Genomic DNA, 17,159 nt, shown 5'->3' with positions numbered 1-17,159 from the left:
ATGTGGCTTTTGGCTTTTGCTTCATATTATAAATACTTGAGTACAGCTGTCTGTATCTACTGAGACTATAAGCATGCAGAGGATACCTAATTCATTTTTACATCCTCACTACCTATAAAAATGCTTCAATGTGAGAGATATGAGAAAACGTGCTTAATAACAAAAGGAATTCAACACGGCAAGATGACAGTCCTTCCTGATCCACCGTCTGCGGTGGGGTCACCACCAAGATGCAGATTTTCATGAAAACCCTCGAGAAGAAGACCATCACTCTCGAGGCTGAACCCTTGGATACAACAGAAAATGTAAAGGCCAAGATCCAGGATAAGAAAGGCATTCCTCCTGATCCGCAGAGACTGATGATCTTTGCTGGCAGGCAACTGGAAGACGAACGAACTTTGTCTGACTACAGCATTCCAGAAGACAAGTAATTGTATATGGGTCAATAAAAGACATGAATTAACATTTAAAAAACACCAAGATGACAAAGCAAAGTGATCAATTAAAATGGACAAAAGTAAACATATTAGTTTACTCAGTATGTTCTAAAAACATGTGTTTCACATGCAATCATCATGACAGGGGTCCTTGGAGATGTAACAGATGAAAATCACCAGAATGGATACCCCCTTCCATCTCTCACATTCCAGAACACATAGTTCGTTATGGAAATAACATTAAGCCTAGAAAATAAACCTGATTCTACAGATAGGTTATCCGAGATAATTGTTCGTATTTTAGAGATGAAGAAACAGAGGCAAGAAGAAAAGGCCTTACCCAAACACACTGTCCCCCCCAGCTCCCTCTAAGAGGCAGCCAGGAATAAATGGGAGCACTCCAGCTTCTAAGAGGGACACTCCTGATTCTGCCACTACTATCTGTTAACTATGTGGGCTTCCTTTTGCTCATCTTTAAAATGAAGATAAAATGAAGATAATAGTATCTACCTTGGGGGTGTTGTGAAGGTTCAATGAGTCAATTTCACTAAAGTGCTTACCCCATAGCAGTTGCTTAAAAATGAGAGCTTGCAATTTGTTCTAAAATTTCCTATATTTTCTAAACTAAACTAATTGTCCTTACTTATATCTAAGTTTATCTAAACAAGTATTTTTTATATAAACAGGTATTTTCTTTCACTCTCTCCAGTAGTAAAATACCAGAACTTGGAAACAATAATGCTGACTTCTATGTGCAGAGGTGGCACTGGAAATGTTACAAGGAAAACATTCCATTGGTCATGTTATATTCTGAAAAATAATACTCTCCCAGGCTGCCCTGGGCAATGACACACATGTGCATCTGGAAGATGTGGTGTTGCTAACCCACAGCACCCCCCCACACACACACACATGCAGGAGCTTCAATATGCTAGGTGCTAGGAACCCTGATAGTGCACAGGAGTGAGCTTGTCACCAGCTAAACACACAGGGTTTATTGTTGCTGTTTTGGTCCAGGATATACATTCCAGCTTGTTTGTAGTAGTAAAAGATCCATATAATGGACTAATTCAGGTGAGGGGGTGTCTATTAAAGCCAAAAGTCTGTTATATAATAAAGTAGGTTTTCCAAATGCATATGTTTAAAAATTCACAAATTAGTTTACCTGTTTTTACTTATGTAGACACCTTTGTGTAAATGAAATTATGTATGAAAAGTTTAATTTCACATAAAAGTTTTCTATATGTATTACTGTGACTTTAAATTTATACTGCATAGGTCTAGTAAATGTGTGCATTCACCAGTCACCGAGAGTAAACAAATGCACACAGCTGGGGTGTTAAAACAGCTGCAGAAAGTCATGCCAGGTGACAACAGAACCAATTACCGCTGGAGATTCGGTGTGATCACACACTAATCATTCGCCAAACACTGTTTATAAGCAGTGGCTCAGATTTAAATATGTAGACTATAGTTGTAGATATGTAGTATTTATTTATGTCAATGAAATTACTAGTGTTTTTTCCAACACATAGCCTATTCACCAAAATTTGTTAAAAATAACAGTGAATTAATAACAAAAATAACCTGTTAATTAAATTATAAGCAAATCTGGGTTAAAAGCATTTTTAAATTAACAGGGTGCTTTCACCTATGACATAGGGACCACAATTTAAATTTTGTCGTTTAATCCAAAGTCCATTAAATCAAGGCCCTCAAAATCAAGGGTTTCATGTAGTAGCGAAAGATTGGAACAAACTGGAAAAGAGTGTGACTATCCCTAAAGCAACAGGGAGATTGAGACAGAGCTTATGGGACCAGTTCACTGTGGAAGGGTAAGAAATTTGTGCCATGGAAGCTGATTTGTTATGAGATTATTTAAATCTTACGTATCTGTTTCTTGCTTGTTCTCTTCCAGGCTCAAAAGCCTTTAAAAGATCAAAGCTGGTCTCTGCCTTGCTAAGAGGAGAAGGAAAGATCCGGAGCCTTCTCTGCTCGCGGGAGGAAGCAGCACAGCGCCCTCTGCCGTCCTGTGCGGTGGCGGCTCCTCCGCGGGAGGAAAGGGGGCGTGGAACCGCCAAGGCGCTGCCAGCCAGGATCAGGATCAACTCCTTCCCGGGTTTAGTTACAGCAGCTTGTGGACAAACTGGCACCATAACTCAGGGAGCGGCACCCGAGGGTGGCATCAAGGCCCCCTGAAGTAGATGCTACCCCCACTCCCATCCACTCTCTGCCCACCTAACAGAGAGGCCCCGGGTGAAAGGGGGAGTAGGGGAAAGCTGGGAAATGGGCAGGTCAGCCCGGGATGTGGCCAGGGCGCTGCACTCAGGCTGCAAGGGCAATTCCGTGTGCAGGAGACAGACCTGGTACGGACACCCCATCTTATCCCCAAAATTCTATGATCCTCACCTAGTTGCTTCTCAGTACAGTAATTGCCACAATTTACATTTGTAACGTGTTTGGGGATTACAAAACTCTTCCGTGTGTTTTTTTCATCTGCTTCTTACCACAGCCTTATGAGTTAAGGCGAGTATTTTTACTATCCCATTTTATAAAGCGATAACTGTCAGAAAGTTTCCATGACCTGCCCAAAGTCAGACAGCTAAGTGAGAAGCAGCCTAGGACATTCGCAAGCCCTTCAAATTATCCATAAAAATAAAGTCCCCCACCGCTAGAAACCTGCCTCATGCTACAAACTAAGAAAGCATCACCAGCACACCCCTTCTGCACTCACTCCACCTAATTTATAACTGCTCGCTTGGGCCCTACCCTGCTCCCGCCTTCCCACTCTTCTCCCCTGCACAGCAGTTGCCACAGCTACGTCTACCCCTGCGATGAGAGTCCTCACATTCACAGTTGACCCCATGCTTGAGGCCCATTTACTAGGCCCTGGGCTGAGGATCCCACAGAGTTAGAGTTGGGGATTCTGCCTCTGGAGAGAGTGTCCGCCCAGCTTTCGGGAGGAACTGCATGTGGTGGGGCTGAGTAGGGTACTACCCGATTATCTTTCAGGGATGAGCTGGAGACTTTCAGTCCTGGCACTGAAATAGGACCTCCAGCAAAGTGTGGGGAGACTCGCGGCAGCAGCCCAGTGGTCCTTGGGGAAGTCAGGCCCATGCATGGCTTGGGGGATGAAAAGAAGCTAATGGAAGGCAGCCCTGACTCCTGGATTCCCCAAATAACTGCCTCCATTCCCTGAGTCGCTTTTTTGCTACAGGTCATATGGGGAAGGGGTCCAGTTGTTCCCCTATGTCCAGAAGAACAGTGGCTAAAGAGGAACAGAGTCTAAGTAAAACAAATTCTACACCAGCCTCCACCCTGACTGCTCTCCCCAATCCCTGCTCCCCCTAAGTAGCCCTGAGGTTCTCTAACTTGAAGCCAGTGTATCAAAGGGTCTGGGGAAAACAGTATTCATAATTTCCCTGTGAGAAAGAAGTTGTGAAAGTTGGCTGGAAGGAAGGGAAGAGGTCCTGAGGAGCCCTTGGGTGGGGGATAGAGAGGAAGAGCAGGAGCTGAGATCTGAGGAAAAGAATGGGTGCTGCCTAGATGGGCTCTCTCATGTCCCCCCAGCTTCCATGGAAAAAAAAAAAAAAACAACCCTGACCCCCTAGTATTCTCCTTCCACTACCAGAGCTAGAGCTTTGGTCTTGAGATTTTTTGCCACAGTCCACACTCTGGAGCAGCTCTCCAAATGCCTCACTAGCCTTATGCACTACAGCCTGAATCACCCTTAGGGCTCACCAGTCTTTTCTTCTTTCAGCCTGACCACTCAGCCCTGCCTAGCCTTCTTCCTCCTGGGTTCAGGGCTTCCCCTGTGATTCTGACCTCTCTCTGATCTGCCACAAGCCCATAAACAGGAATCACTGTCCCTCATCTGGGAAATTTAAATAAAAGGATACGTATTCACTTATGATGCAGGGTCCATAGCACAAGCCAAATAAATCTTTACGGAATGAAATGGGGCTGCCCTGGCGAAAGGAAAGTTCCTAAACTAGGCTTCTCCTCCATCTAGCTCTAGCTCTTTACAACATAGCAGGGTGATGACAGGGTTTCTCCTATTTGCAGAGCTCTCTGGAGTCTCCCAGATCCCTGCTCTAGTGTCTACATGGTTCTACGTGGTTTCCTGTAGGCTTATCTGAATGCCTTTGGGACTAATGGGACTATGACCAATTCAGCTTGTTCTGCTTTTGAAAGAGATGGAATGTAAAAACCAACTACATGTTGACTCCTTAGTGTTGCAAAACTTTTCCTTTCCCAAGTTCTTTCTTTTAACTTTTCCTGTAGATTATAATTCCTAAGCTATCAACCATGTCTGCTGACCTTCTCTGGCTCTTCTAAAAGATCCTCCCACCTCCCCCTTGGCAATGCCGGTGAGCAGGAATAAGTCCATTCCTCTCTAGAGACAATTAGAGTATGTCCCCATCACTTCCTCCTGTACTATAGCCTAACCCCCCCCCCCCCCGCCAAGATAAGCCTGGGCACCCCTTGCCAGATGAAGATGCCATGGAAAATAGAAGGGATCATGCAGGTACTCCATGACAGACTCCAGCTGCCAATCTCTCCCACCCAAGAAGTCATCTCTGCTTCTTATTAGGGCTAAGGGTCATGAATTCCTGCATGGTGGTAAAGGGATCCAGGGGGCACAGCTCATACTTACCAGTTGCTACCACGGGGGATTTTGTGGACAACGTGACATGATTTACCACCAATGTCTATGCCAGGGAAGGGAAGAGATGTCTTTGTACCTCTAGACAGAAAATAAAAACCAGAGTCAAGGGAAAGGAACTCAATGTGTGAAATCTTTTTCTAAAGTCATCCTGGAGAATGGTTGAATAAGTTCCAGAAATCCCTTCCAGGCCTATTATCTAGCCATGGTGAACCTCCAAGTCTTATTCTAGCTCTGCCTGGAACATAGGTCCCCACTTGGTCTTCTAGGGAATTTATTATTGATCCTTCCAGATTCAATTTGGTGTCATCTCCTGGAGGAAACCTTCCCTGTCCCCTGCCATACACTCCCTAGACCTGCATTTAGCCCCCCATCCCCCCTTTTCTTCTCATTTTTGTATTAGTATCTAATTATAACTGTGTTTTCCCCCAGCTGACTGTCAGTTTCTGAAGGACACAATCTATAACATCAGTCTCTGATGACTCTGCCTAGAATGCTGTCTGTCATATGGAAGGGACTCTAAATGTTTATAGAATAACAAAAATGAGATCAATGGATCAAAGGACATGAACGTCTTCTTGGCTCTTGACATATTGCAAGCTGTCCTCCAAAAAGTTTGCATCCATTTACAAGCCATCTGCTATGCACAGAGTATAGGTCTCACTGCTATTTTATTAAGAGAAACTGTGTCCTAATATTTTAACATGTATTTCTTTACTAGTGAGGTTAAATAATTTCCCACAGTTCATTTCGCTAATCATAAACCTTTTGGGGGAAAGTCCCAATCGAAATTCAGGATTGATTCCAGAGAGTTGACACATTGCCTTATTCAAATTAATAAACTCTTTAATAGGGGAAATTTACTACTCAGGCAAAGCAGCTCCTCCCAGGGTGTGGCTGGCCAAGAATGAATCCACACCCTCCCAGGACAGAGTCTCTTTTTTATAGGGGTTTAATAGTAAAACCATATGGTGGGTAGTCACATAGACCACCAGAAAGAACAATGCATTTCTAAGTTAACAGATAACATCAGGCAGTTATCCACACTCTATAACCTCCTTCCTGGGGCGTCTATCTTTGGGCAGCATTCCAGCTTTCTGGGTAGTCAGCCAAACCTGAGGCTACTAAGAGTTAAGCAGGCACAGAAAGTTAAACAGAGAGGCCAATATTTCCCAGGTGCCTTTACTGCTGGAGACATATTGCATCTTTGAGCTCCCCTACAGATCCTCTATCGTGAATTGTGTGGTTTTTTTTAAATATCTTTATTGATTTCAGAGAGACTGAGGGAGAGGGAGAGAGAGAAACATCAATGATGAGAAAGTTGTCATTGATCGGCTGCCTCCTGCACACCCCTTACTGGAGATCGAGCCCGCAACCCCTGCATGTGCCCTGACTGGGAATCTAACCTCGATCTCCGGGATTCTAGGTCAATGCTCAACCACTGAGCCACACCTGGCTGGGCATGAATTGTATCTATATATCCCAATAATTGTTTTTTGACAGTTTGCCAAGGCTACAGCGAAATTTCTTTCTCCCCCTAAGCAAGGAGCCACAAATTTCTTTCTCCCCCTAAGCAAGTAGTTAAATGGAGGACTTTTCTCCTAAATTCTGTAGATCCATATCAGTGTAGCCCAGAAGGCAGCTTACAACCTAAATTTGCTACAAGGCCTAAGGCAGTTAAGATTCTCTGCATTACAGATGCTATTTTCTTGGTAGGAGCTACAGTTAAGAAATATCAGACAGTTTTCAGCAGATACCTAAAATTTCTGGAAAAGAGCAAGTCTCTAAAAATTATCTTTCTCTCATATCTCTTGAAATTGGCCAAGTCTGTTTTCTAGATTCTCCCCTTAAACCTCTAGATAGAGAGGGAAAGCAGGAGTAGGAGGCAAGTGGTATTAACAAAGCATAGCTCAAGGACACGTCCACACTGAGGACTTCTTAGCAGCTTTGCAGTCAGTTGGTTAAGTTGTGATATAAATTTGAAAGACAAAGTCTTGTTCTCTAAGAAGGGTGGCTTGAAATCCTATTCTATTCTTATACCTCCCTGATATGGGCCTCCTCATTTCCTCTCTGGTGGACAGTTATGTAAAGAACACATATTATTTTACTACAGTGACAATGACTTTTCACAGTACACACTACATAACATTTGGGAAAATTTATAGATACTATCTCATGCCACACAATTTGGCTTGGCACAGTCTCACCCACCATTCAGGTTTCGAGGCCTACTCCAGTTCACTTCAAAGTTCACATGTACTATCAATCCCCACTTATGCCAGAGCTATTTATCCCTTGATCTCTGAAGAAGCAGGGCTCTTACATCTGAACTCTGGACCCATTCTTCATGGTTTAAGTAGAAATTACCCTCCTAATGTCCATACAAAAGCAAGTTAAGATTTTATCTGTGTTTTGTTCGGAGAACATTTCTAAATGTTGGTCTCTTCGTGGTTAACAATTCTAAACTTCTCCTGCTCTGAAATGTTTCCCCCCCATCTGTACTCTAAAGAACCTCTTCTCAAAATTCATCAACCATATGGCATCCAGAGAGCCATATCTCTTTCAGGTACTCATCCCATTCACACGAAATATATTTGATCAGATACTTCTCAGGAACCTACTATGACCACCTGACTTTGTCAAAGTGCTGAAGATACAGCCAGAACTGCCCTTGGATCCAGGAAGAGGGGCCCTTCCCTGGGCCTCACATTTAAGAAAACTCCACATGCACCTAACACAAACATATAAAATAATAAATTTATTAAAGAATACAGAGATTCCTCTGCCACTCGGGATCCAGCACAACCCATACTCCTACCTCAGCTTTCATGACTGACATGGCTCTAATGCAAGAAAAACATGTCTCCATATCTCTGGCCCAGATCTTTAAAAGGTGACATCTAAGTGACAAGATTGTTTGTAGATGGTGCCTCTGCCAGGACAGCAGACAGACACTGCTTCCAAGTATTAGAAGGATCTGAGCAGCAGAAGCATATAGATACAAGAAAAGATTAACTTACCAAATTCTTTCTCAGCTAGCATGACTGCAATGTGTTTTTATATTATGATGTATCGTGGTGCCAAGCATCTGCTTTCTTCCTTCCCATCATGTTCCAATGCACACTTCTGAAGGGCCTCACAAATTAGCACAGTATTCCCAAAGCTGTACATGGCAGCTGGGACATTTTGCAATATTTAACAATTTCTTTACTCTTAAATTTGTATAAATTTGGACATGTGTGAAACTTGATACTAATTCTTTTTTTTTTTAATTTAAATTTTATTATTGTTGAAAATAATACAGATGTCCCTTTTTCTCCCCAAGATACTAATTCTTTATAATACTCCATGCATCTAGATATTGCTTTAAGAAGTGGTAAAACTGCACCATAAGTTATAGCACTTCATATGATGAAATTTAAATGACACGTATTCACTGTGATCATTTTACTTTAACATATGCAGCCTGATTACAGTGTTAGAACATGACATGTAAAACTCACAATTCATTTCTAAATCTAAGCATTACTCTAAGAACTGTATTGACAGTACCAGTTGCTGTGGCCTTAACAGCAATGTATCTGCAAATTAAAATCAATTTTCTAAAAAACCTATCTACTAACTACAATAATTCAAGAAATACTGGCGGCAGGTGGGATCCCAGGCCCGGCGGGGCAGCTCCCCCAGCAGGGCCGCGGCGGGGCCTGTGCCGCTGCTCCTCCCTCCGAGGTGTCCAGGCCCACCCTTGTCGCTGCAGCGACACCCGCAGCAGCCGCCGTCACGACGGAGCAGATGACCCTTCGTGGCAGCCTCAAGGGCCACGACGGCTGGGTGACCCAGGCTGCTCCCCAGTTCCCGGGCTTGACACTGTCCGCCTCTGGAGACAAGACTGTCATCACGTGGAAGCTGAGCAGGGACGAGACCCACCGCGGCATCCCACAGCGTGCTCTTCGGGGTCACTCCCACTTTGTTAGTGACTGGCCATCTCCTCAGATGGCTAGTTCGCCCCTCTCCGGCTCCTGGGCTAGAGCCCTTCGCCTCTGGGATCTCACAACGGGCCCCGCCACACGCCCATTTGTAGGCCATACCAAGGATGTGCTGAGTGTGGCCTTCTCCTCTGACGACCAGCAGATTGTCTCTGGCTCCCGAGATACAACCATTAAGTTATGGAATACTCTGGGTGTATGCCAATACACTGTCCAGGATGAGGGCCACTCAGAGTGGGTGTCTCGTGTCTGTTTCTCACCCAACAGCAGAAATCCCATCATCGTGTCCTGTGGCTGGGACAAGCTGGTCAAGGTATGGAACCTGGCAAACTGCAGGCTGAAGACCAATCACATCGGCCACACAAGGTACCTGAACACTGTGACTCTCTCTCCAGATGGATCCCTCTGTGCTCCTGGAGGCAAGGCTGGCCAGGCCATGCTGTGGGACCTCAACGAAGGCAAGCACCTTTATACACTTGACGGTGGGGACATCATCAACGCCCTGTGCTTCAGCCCCAATCGCTACTGGCTCTGTGCTGCCACTGGCCCCAGCATCAAGATCTGAGACTTGGGAGGGCATGATCATTGTAGATGAATTGAAGCAAGAAGTTATCAGTACCAGCAGCAAGGCAGAGCCACCCCAGTGCACCTCTCTGGCCTGGTCTGCTGATGGCCAGACTCTCTTTGTCAGCTACACAGACAATCAGTGGGAGTGTGGCAGGTGACCATTGGGACCCACTAGAAATATATGACAAAGCTTTAGAAATAAAAAACTGGTTTTCGGGGGGGGGGGGAGAAAGATTTGCTAATTTGATATTCATTGCTATCAGAAAAAATATAAATTATGTGAAAATACAGACTGTAACAACACGGAGGTTTTGCTGAAATTAATGCAAAAAATAAAATTTCAGCTATGCCTTTAGAAAGACAATCTGACTGTCTTCCTTTCAAACAGAAAACATCCAGCCTACCATCAGTTCTCTGCTGCTTTCAACTTAAGTGATCTTGCCAGAACTTCAGAAGGATGAATTGGAAGGGACATGATTATATGGACATTAGAGAGCTATTTCTGGTACAGAGGATTTGTATGACTATAGAATGGAGATTTGAGGAGAAATACATTAGGCTCCAGGGCTCTTCATGTTTCTGGGTCATTGATGAAATCAGCATTTCAGGTAAGTGAGTAGAGGTCAGGAGAACTCAAGCAGAGTGAGTCATGCATTTTTGCTCCTCCCAGCCCAGGAGCACTTAGGTTCCCCTTTAGCCGCCTCTCCTTCCAGCCATCGCTGCTTCCTTTCCTTCCCACAGTCCTTTCCCAAGAATTCTTACCAACCAGGACAGGAGCCATCGTTAGCTCAAACAGCTCTATATCAAGAGCTGGAATAAAGCTAGAGAATGGCTCCATAAGGGGAACATCATCAGGACCAGGAAGAGGAACAGTCTTGCTTATTTTCAAAAGATCTGAATCCCCAGCAAGGAGCCGCAGAGGGCTATAAGCAAGCAGAAGGTGAATGTGATTTTCACATGAGAATGAACAAGGAAGGATGGAGTGAGAGCAGGCATGGGAGCCACAGGACAGGAGGGGAGCTGAGTTCACTGGGGCATGGTGACTGGAAGCCAGGGGTGACTTAGGAATGGAACTGGGAACTGGAGAAAGTTAGGAAGAATTATGCCAACCATGGGGGCCAGTGCATCTCTATGGGCTCACCTGGAATGTCTGGGACCAACAAAGCAGACAGGTCAGTCAAGGACAGCAAACCCCTCTCCCCTGCTCCCAGCAGAGAGCATCTCTCCCTCTACCTAACTCTTGGGCTTCTTATGCAGGGACATCTATAGGAGACACACACATGGTCGCCACCCATTTCACACACCAGCCCCATGGCAGGTACATACACACGTACTCACATTTTACACAGAAGTGAGATTTTCTCCCTCTTCTGAAGATTATCCTGCTAACATAAGTGTTACCTGTGCAGGTGAATGAGCTGAGAACAGCAGCTATTCCCAGCCAAGGTTAATGTTGGTTGGAGTTCTTTGCCTTTTCCTCATGTTTTGCCACAGCTTAAAATCAGGGCTTTTACTGATACTCTATCTGTCCTCATACTAAGCTCATATTTTCTTTTCGACACCAAGCCTTCCCTTTGTGAGAAGGAATAACAGGATATGTAGGAGAAGTCAATGATGATTCATCTTGGGGAAAAATATTATTGTAGCAAAAGTAGAGGTTCCCTGGACGCTATGCATTACCAATCAGCCTTCTGAAAGACACGAAGAGAAAATTTCAGTTATACAGAGGTTGGATCATTTTTCCTGATGGGGAAAAGAAGTGGGTTGACCCCATATAGATCGTTCAATAATTCTCTGAGCCAACATTAGTGTTCCAAACATTCCTCTATCAGTATCACCTACCTGGAGGAAGAATCCAAAACTCTAGGCAAGCGTGCGGTCACTGCTGTACCAAAGAGAAGGGTCTTGTGGGTCTCAAAAGGACCTCAGAAATTCTAATTTAAAGAGTCAATATATTAAATGACATTTTCATTTTTTCTTATTAGAGAAGTAACACATATTTGATATGAAAATGTTAGAAAATCAGAAAACACACACACACACACAAAGATAGTTGTAATCTCAGTGACCAAAGATAAAGTCTCCTCATATTTACAAATTTCCTACTAGTACTTTTTGTGGTTATATTGCTTGACAATATAAAGGGAATGTTTTCCCACTCATAAGCTTTCTCCCAGAATGTAATATAGTGGCAGCATAGTTCTCCATCCTAGAGATGCACCATCACCTACTTAGCCTTTCTCTTATTGCTAAGTATTTCAGGTATTCCCCTATAACAGACTGAGAGCTGATTACTGCAGTTGAAATTTTGTCCTCAGCGGTGGTGGCCTTTTCTGATGAGCTGTTTCAAGTGCATGTGATTACCAGGACGGGGACTTGTTCTCATTAAAATTCTTATTGTTTCTGATGCCCTCTGCCCTCCAAGGATGGTCAGGGCCCAAGGTGGTCAAGCCCTCAGGCTGGTTGCCTCCAGCCAAGAGCAGCCTGTATTTAACTCCAGTGGGCCAATGAAAAAATTCTTTTTTTTAAAAAAAATATATCTTTATTGATTTCAGAGAGAGGAAAGGAGAGGGAGAGAGAGAGAGAGAAACATCAATGATGAGAGAGTCATTGATCGGCTACAGCCCACAACCTGGGCATGTGCCCTGACCGGGAATCAAACCCTGATCACCTGGATCCTAGGTCGATGCTCAACCGCTGAGCCACGCCCGGCCGGCGAAAAAATTATTGTTCTTTGTTTCAATTCGGAATGTTAACAACATATATCACTGTTGACGAAACAAAGATGCATGCTCCTCTAACCAAAGACCCTTCTTTATCAACCCACTGAAGGATATCTGGGCCAGCCTAAATGGCTATTGGTATTTTACAGATGAAAAACTGAAAGTGCAGGATGGAGCAAGAACCACCCCAGACTTATGATGTGCTTGCTTGACTTCCCCTACTTAAAATTTTATTATTCTAAAACTTTTCTCAAAGCAAGCATAAACCAAAATGGACATACTGTTCAAGAAGTCTTCTTTACCTATTTTATAAAAATAGTCATTATTTTCACTTCCTGCCAGATTTCAGAGACGACAGCCTAGCTGACTCAGTAAGCGGGGCCCCCCAGTACAGAGATGTTGCTGGCCCCATCAGAAGGGAACACTCATCACCTCCTTTTTCTCCTATCTGTGAAGCTCTGCTCTAAGCCAGCACTTGCTTCCAGGTCATTAAGAGAGGCCTCTTTTATTAGAGTCAAAGCTTAATAATGTAAATAAAAAACAGACACTTATGTCCCCGACTGATATAGTTTTATTTTACAACATAATTATCAGACTTGAATTCTTGCAATTACAGCAAACCCTAGATTTTGTGGACCTAGATTTAACAGACTTCAGATTTAATGGACAAAATTTCCAGTCCGTATGTCATACATGAAAATTAACACCCTGTTAATTTTAAAATGCTTTCAGTCAAGATTTTCTTATAATTAAATTAACAAGCAGCTTTTTTTTGTTGTTATTAATTCACTGTTATTTTTAACAAATTTTAGCAAATAGGCCGTATGTTGGGAAAAACACTGTAGTAATTTGGCCTACATAAATAAATATTACATATCTACAACTATAGTCTACATATTTAAATCCAAGAGTCACTACTGATAAACAATGTTTGGGGAGCAATTAGCATGTGCTCACACCGAATCACACTCGGTAATTGATTCTGTTGTCCCATGGCGTGACTTTCTGCAGCAATTTTAACGAGTGCCGTCCTATGCTACCACATCAGCTAAGCCACACCCCAGCCATGTGCATTTGTTTACTTTCTGTGACTGGTGAATGCACACATTACTAGACCTATTCAGTATAAATTTAAAACTATGTATGTACGGTAAAACACAGCATTGTAACCCTAACCTTAAAATATAGACAAATGGAAGACAGTCAACTTAACCCTTAATCAAAAATTAGAAGTCACAAAAAAGTTGGAGTAGGGAGTGTCTGTCTTGTATGTGTGGGCAATATGGCATGAAAAAGCAAACTGTATTGGACATTAAAAAAAGAACAAAGGCCCTTGTTGTTTTCTCCCAGTGGTTAGAGTGTCAGCCCTCAGATCAAAGTTTTCGATTTCCAGTCAAGGGCAGGGACCTCAGTGGAGGTTTGATCCCTGGCCCCCGGCCATGTGGGAGGCAACCCCTGCCATGTGGGAGGCAACCAATCCATGTGTCTCTCTCACATCGATGTTTCTCTCTCTCTCTCTCCCCCTCCTCCCCATCTTCCAATCTCTCTAAAAATCAATGAAAAAAATATCCTCCAGTGAGGATTAAAAAAAAACAAAGACAAAATTAAAAATTTTGCATTAATATATGATGCAGGTGCAAACACCAATCCCAGAAAACATATGAAATTGGCACATGAAACTTCAGTTGAAGAAGCATTGTTGAAGTGGCACAGCAACAGTCTTGTGGGGTTCCATTTCAGGCGGCGGAATTGAAATCTGCAGCAATTAAATTAGCAAATCATATGACTTCACCATTCAAAGCAAGTGATGGATGGCTTTGGAGCTTTTGGAACTTTCGCAAAAGGCACAGAATTATGAACAAACAAATTTACAGCAGAGCTTCAAGTGCTCCAACAGAAGATATGGAAACATTTAGACAAAAATTAATAGAATGTGTAAATAAGGAAATGCTATTACAGTCTCAGATTTACAGTGCTGATGAAACTGGTTTGTTCTGGCGTTCTGTGCCTGAAAAGTCACAAGCCTCCAAATATGAAAAATTGACATCTGGAAGAAAAATCAGCAAGGACAGGATCTCAGGGCTGCTTTGTATCAACACCAATGGATCAAATGAATTGACACCTGTAATTGTTGACAAATCTCAGAAACCTAGAGTTTTTTAAAATATAATGAATCATCTGCCCATTTTGTATTATAACTCGAAAAAGGTGTGGTTCAACTCAGACATTTTCCAAGATTGGTTTTTTGCAGTTGGGAAATGTCAAAGCAAAGAGCTTGGAATACCACTGGAAGATGGGAAATATTCATTGCTTTTAGACAACACTCCTGCTCATCCACCAGAAAATATTTTATGATCAGAAGATGGCAAATTTAAATATATGTTTTTGCCAAAAAATACATCACTTACCCAGCCCATGAGCCAGGAGAGAATTCTGGCAACCAAATGGATGTACCACAAAAGGTTTTGAGAGAAAGTAGTGGTTGTACTGCAGGCTGAAAAAAATGAAGCAGATACACCAGGACAGCGTGCCGCACAGCCCATAAAGAGTTTCAGGTTAAAATTAGCAATTTTTAATTTTGCTGCAGCAGGGAAAGAAGTGAAAATGCAAACATTTGGAAATGGCTGGAAGAATTTGCTTGATGACAAAGATGCGGACTTGGACTTAGAGCAGCTAGAGGTTACCGATTACCGTAGGACAATAGAGAATGTGGGTGGAGAAGTAGCAGCTGAGGAAGATGCTTTACAGCAGTTAGAAGATGAAGGTGACCCTGGGTAGCACATGACTGAAAGTGAAAGAGCAGCTGAGTTTATGACCTTAAAAAAAGAGGAGAGTGAAGATAATGAGAAAGAAGAAACATGTCCCAAAATAAAGTTATCGGTGATTAGATCACATCTGGATCACTTAATAACATTTACTGACAATTCATCAGATAATGAAATTCAGCTTTAATACACCCATTTTCGTAACTTTAGGGAGTTAATTATTTTTATTTATTTATTTTTAAATTTTTAAAAAATATATATCTTTATTGATTGCAGAGAGAGGAAAGGAGAGGAAGAAAGAGGGAGAGAAACATCAATGATGAGAAACTCATTGCCCGGCCAGGCATGGCTCAGCGGTTGAGCATCAACCTAGGATCCAGGCAATCGGGGTTCAATTCCCAGTCAGGGCACATGCCCGGGTTGCAGGCTCGATCCCCAGTCGGGGGCGTGCAGGAGGCAGCCGATCAATGACTCATCATTGATGTTTCTATCTCTCTCTCTCTCCTTTCCTCTCTCTGAAATGAATAAAGATATTTTTTTTTAAAAAAAGAGAGAAAGTCGTCATTGATCAGCTGCCTCCTGAACACCCCCCCAACTGGAGATTAAGCCTGCAATCAGGGCATGTGCCCTCACCAGGAATCGACTTTGACCTTCTGGATCCTAGGTCGATGCTCAACCACTGAGCTGTGCCCGGATGGGTGAGAGTTAATTATTTTTTTAAAATAGTAGACTTCAAAAGTTCAACCAAAACTTGATAGTTTTTCAAAGCAGGATTACCAAAAACAAGCACCTTGATACCAAACATTAATATTACACCACGACAGGATGTCTGGGTATATTATCATCCAAAGACGATTAAATAGGAAAAATGTTTTGTGTTTTTATAAGATTTAAATTTTGTTTTGTTTTTAAGAACATTGTTAAATATAATTAAAGTGTATTTTCAAAAAAAATGTTTATTTCTATTTAAGTCACATACTTGTTTATTATACCCTCAAAACTACAGTAAGTACAAAGGAAAACAGAAAACTTTCGTGAGGAGATCCAAGATGGTGGTGGACTGAGTGGACTCTACACTGACACTCTCCAGGGACCAATCTGGATTTACAATTAAAACATAGAAAAACCATCCCAAAAAACAACTGAAGACAAGCTGGAGAGCACCCACATACCCAAGGAGGAAAAGTGGAGACCACATAGAGACTGGTAGGAAGTGCGGAAGCACGAGAAAGCTGGCTGGGCTCCCACAGACAACAGCTGAAGGTCCAGAGGGATATCTCAGCTGTGGGGGTTCCTACTGAGGACTCGGGGGCCTAAACCCCAGGCAGAGCTTCCCAGCCCAGAGCACAAGAACTGAGAAAGGTGCCCACATAACATCTGGCTGTGAAAAGCAGCAGGGTTTCCGTCTGCCAGGGAGAGACAGCTGGATATGCAGGCACCCTCTTAAAGAGCCAATGCACAAAGTTTTGTGTGCAGCCCCTCACCTTGGGCTCCAGCAGAGGGAGGGCAGAGTGGACTAAAGCTGTGTGAGGAGAATCTAGGGTTGTGGGATCGGGAGATAGAGTTCATAGGGCACCCCTCTGGATTCCTGTGCCAAGTCATTCCCCCATTCTACAGAGGACATCTTTCACCGCAGACATTTACCTTCCAAGCAGCTTTTGCCTGAGGAGAAGAACTTGCCCCACCCTGCTGGAAAACCTCTCACCCTACCCTGTGGAGTTTCTACAGCTTGAGGCTCATTAAGAGAATCAGATTAATCAGCCTGCAGGCAGAGGCAGACCTCAGAGTGCTTTGAGTCTTTGCCTGATCTGCTTCTGGACCCGGGCCTTGGAAAAGCAGTCTTTGGTGTACATCTTGGTCCTGTCCAAATACACCCAGCCCCAGCAGAGGAGATCTCAAGCTGAGCATTGTTGATAGCTCCAAAGAGGGTACTCAAGGCCAGTCACAAACAGTGTCTGACATTGGCCTGCACCAAAGACCCTCCAAAAAGACTGAGAGTCCTAGCAGATCTACCT

At 43.3% G+C, this 17,159-nt stretch overlaps 1 pseudogene across 1 annotated transcript; it reads left to right on the top strand.

Moving 5' to 3' along the window:
• The first annotated feature begins 230 nt into the window (after positions 1-230).
• On the top strand, positions 231-9,831 carry LOC308549568 (small ribosomal subunit protein RACK1 pseudogene; annotated as a pseudogene). Its single transcript has 2 exons — positions 231-427; positions 8,841-9,831. The product of its transcript is annotated as a small ribosomal subunit protein RACK1 pseudogene (transcript).
• Positions 9,832-17,159: the final 7,328 nt, after the last annotated feature.

This window comes from Miniopterus schreibersii (genome assembly GCF_964146895.1).
Source record: "Miniopterus schreibersii genome assembly, chromosome: 1".
NCBI classification, from domain to species: Eukaryota; Metazoa; Chordata; class Mammalia; order Chiroptera; family Miniopteridae; genus Miniopterus; species Miniopterus schreibersii.
Note: the sequence above shows the minus strand (reverse complement) of the source record. Positions and strands in the feature narration are given on the sequence as shown.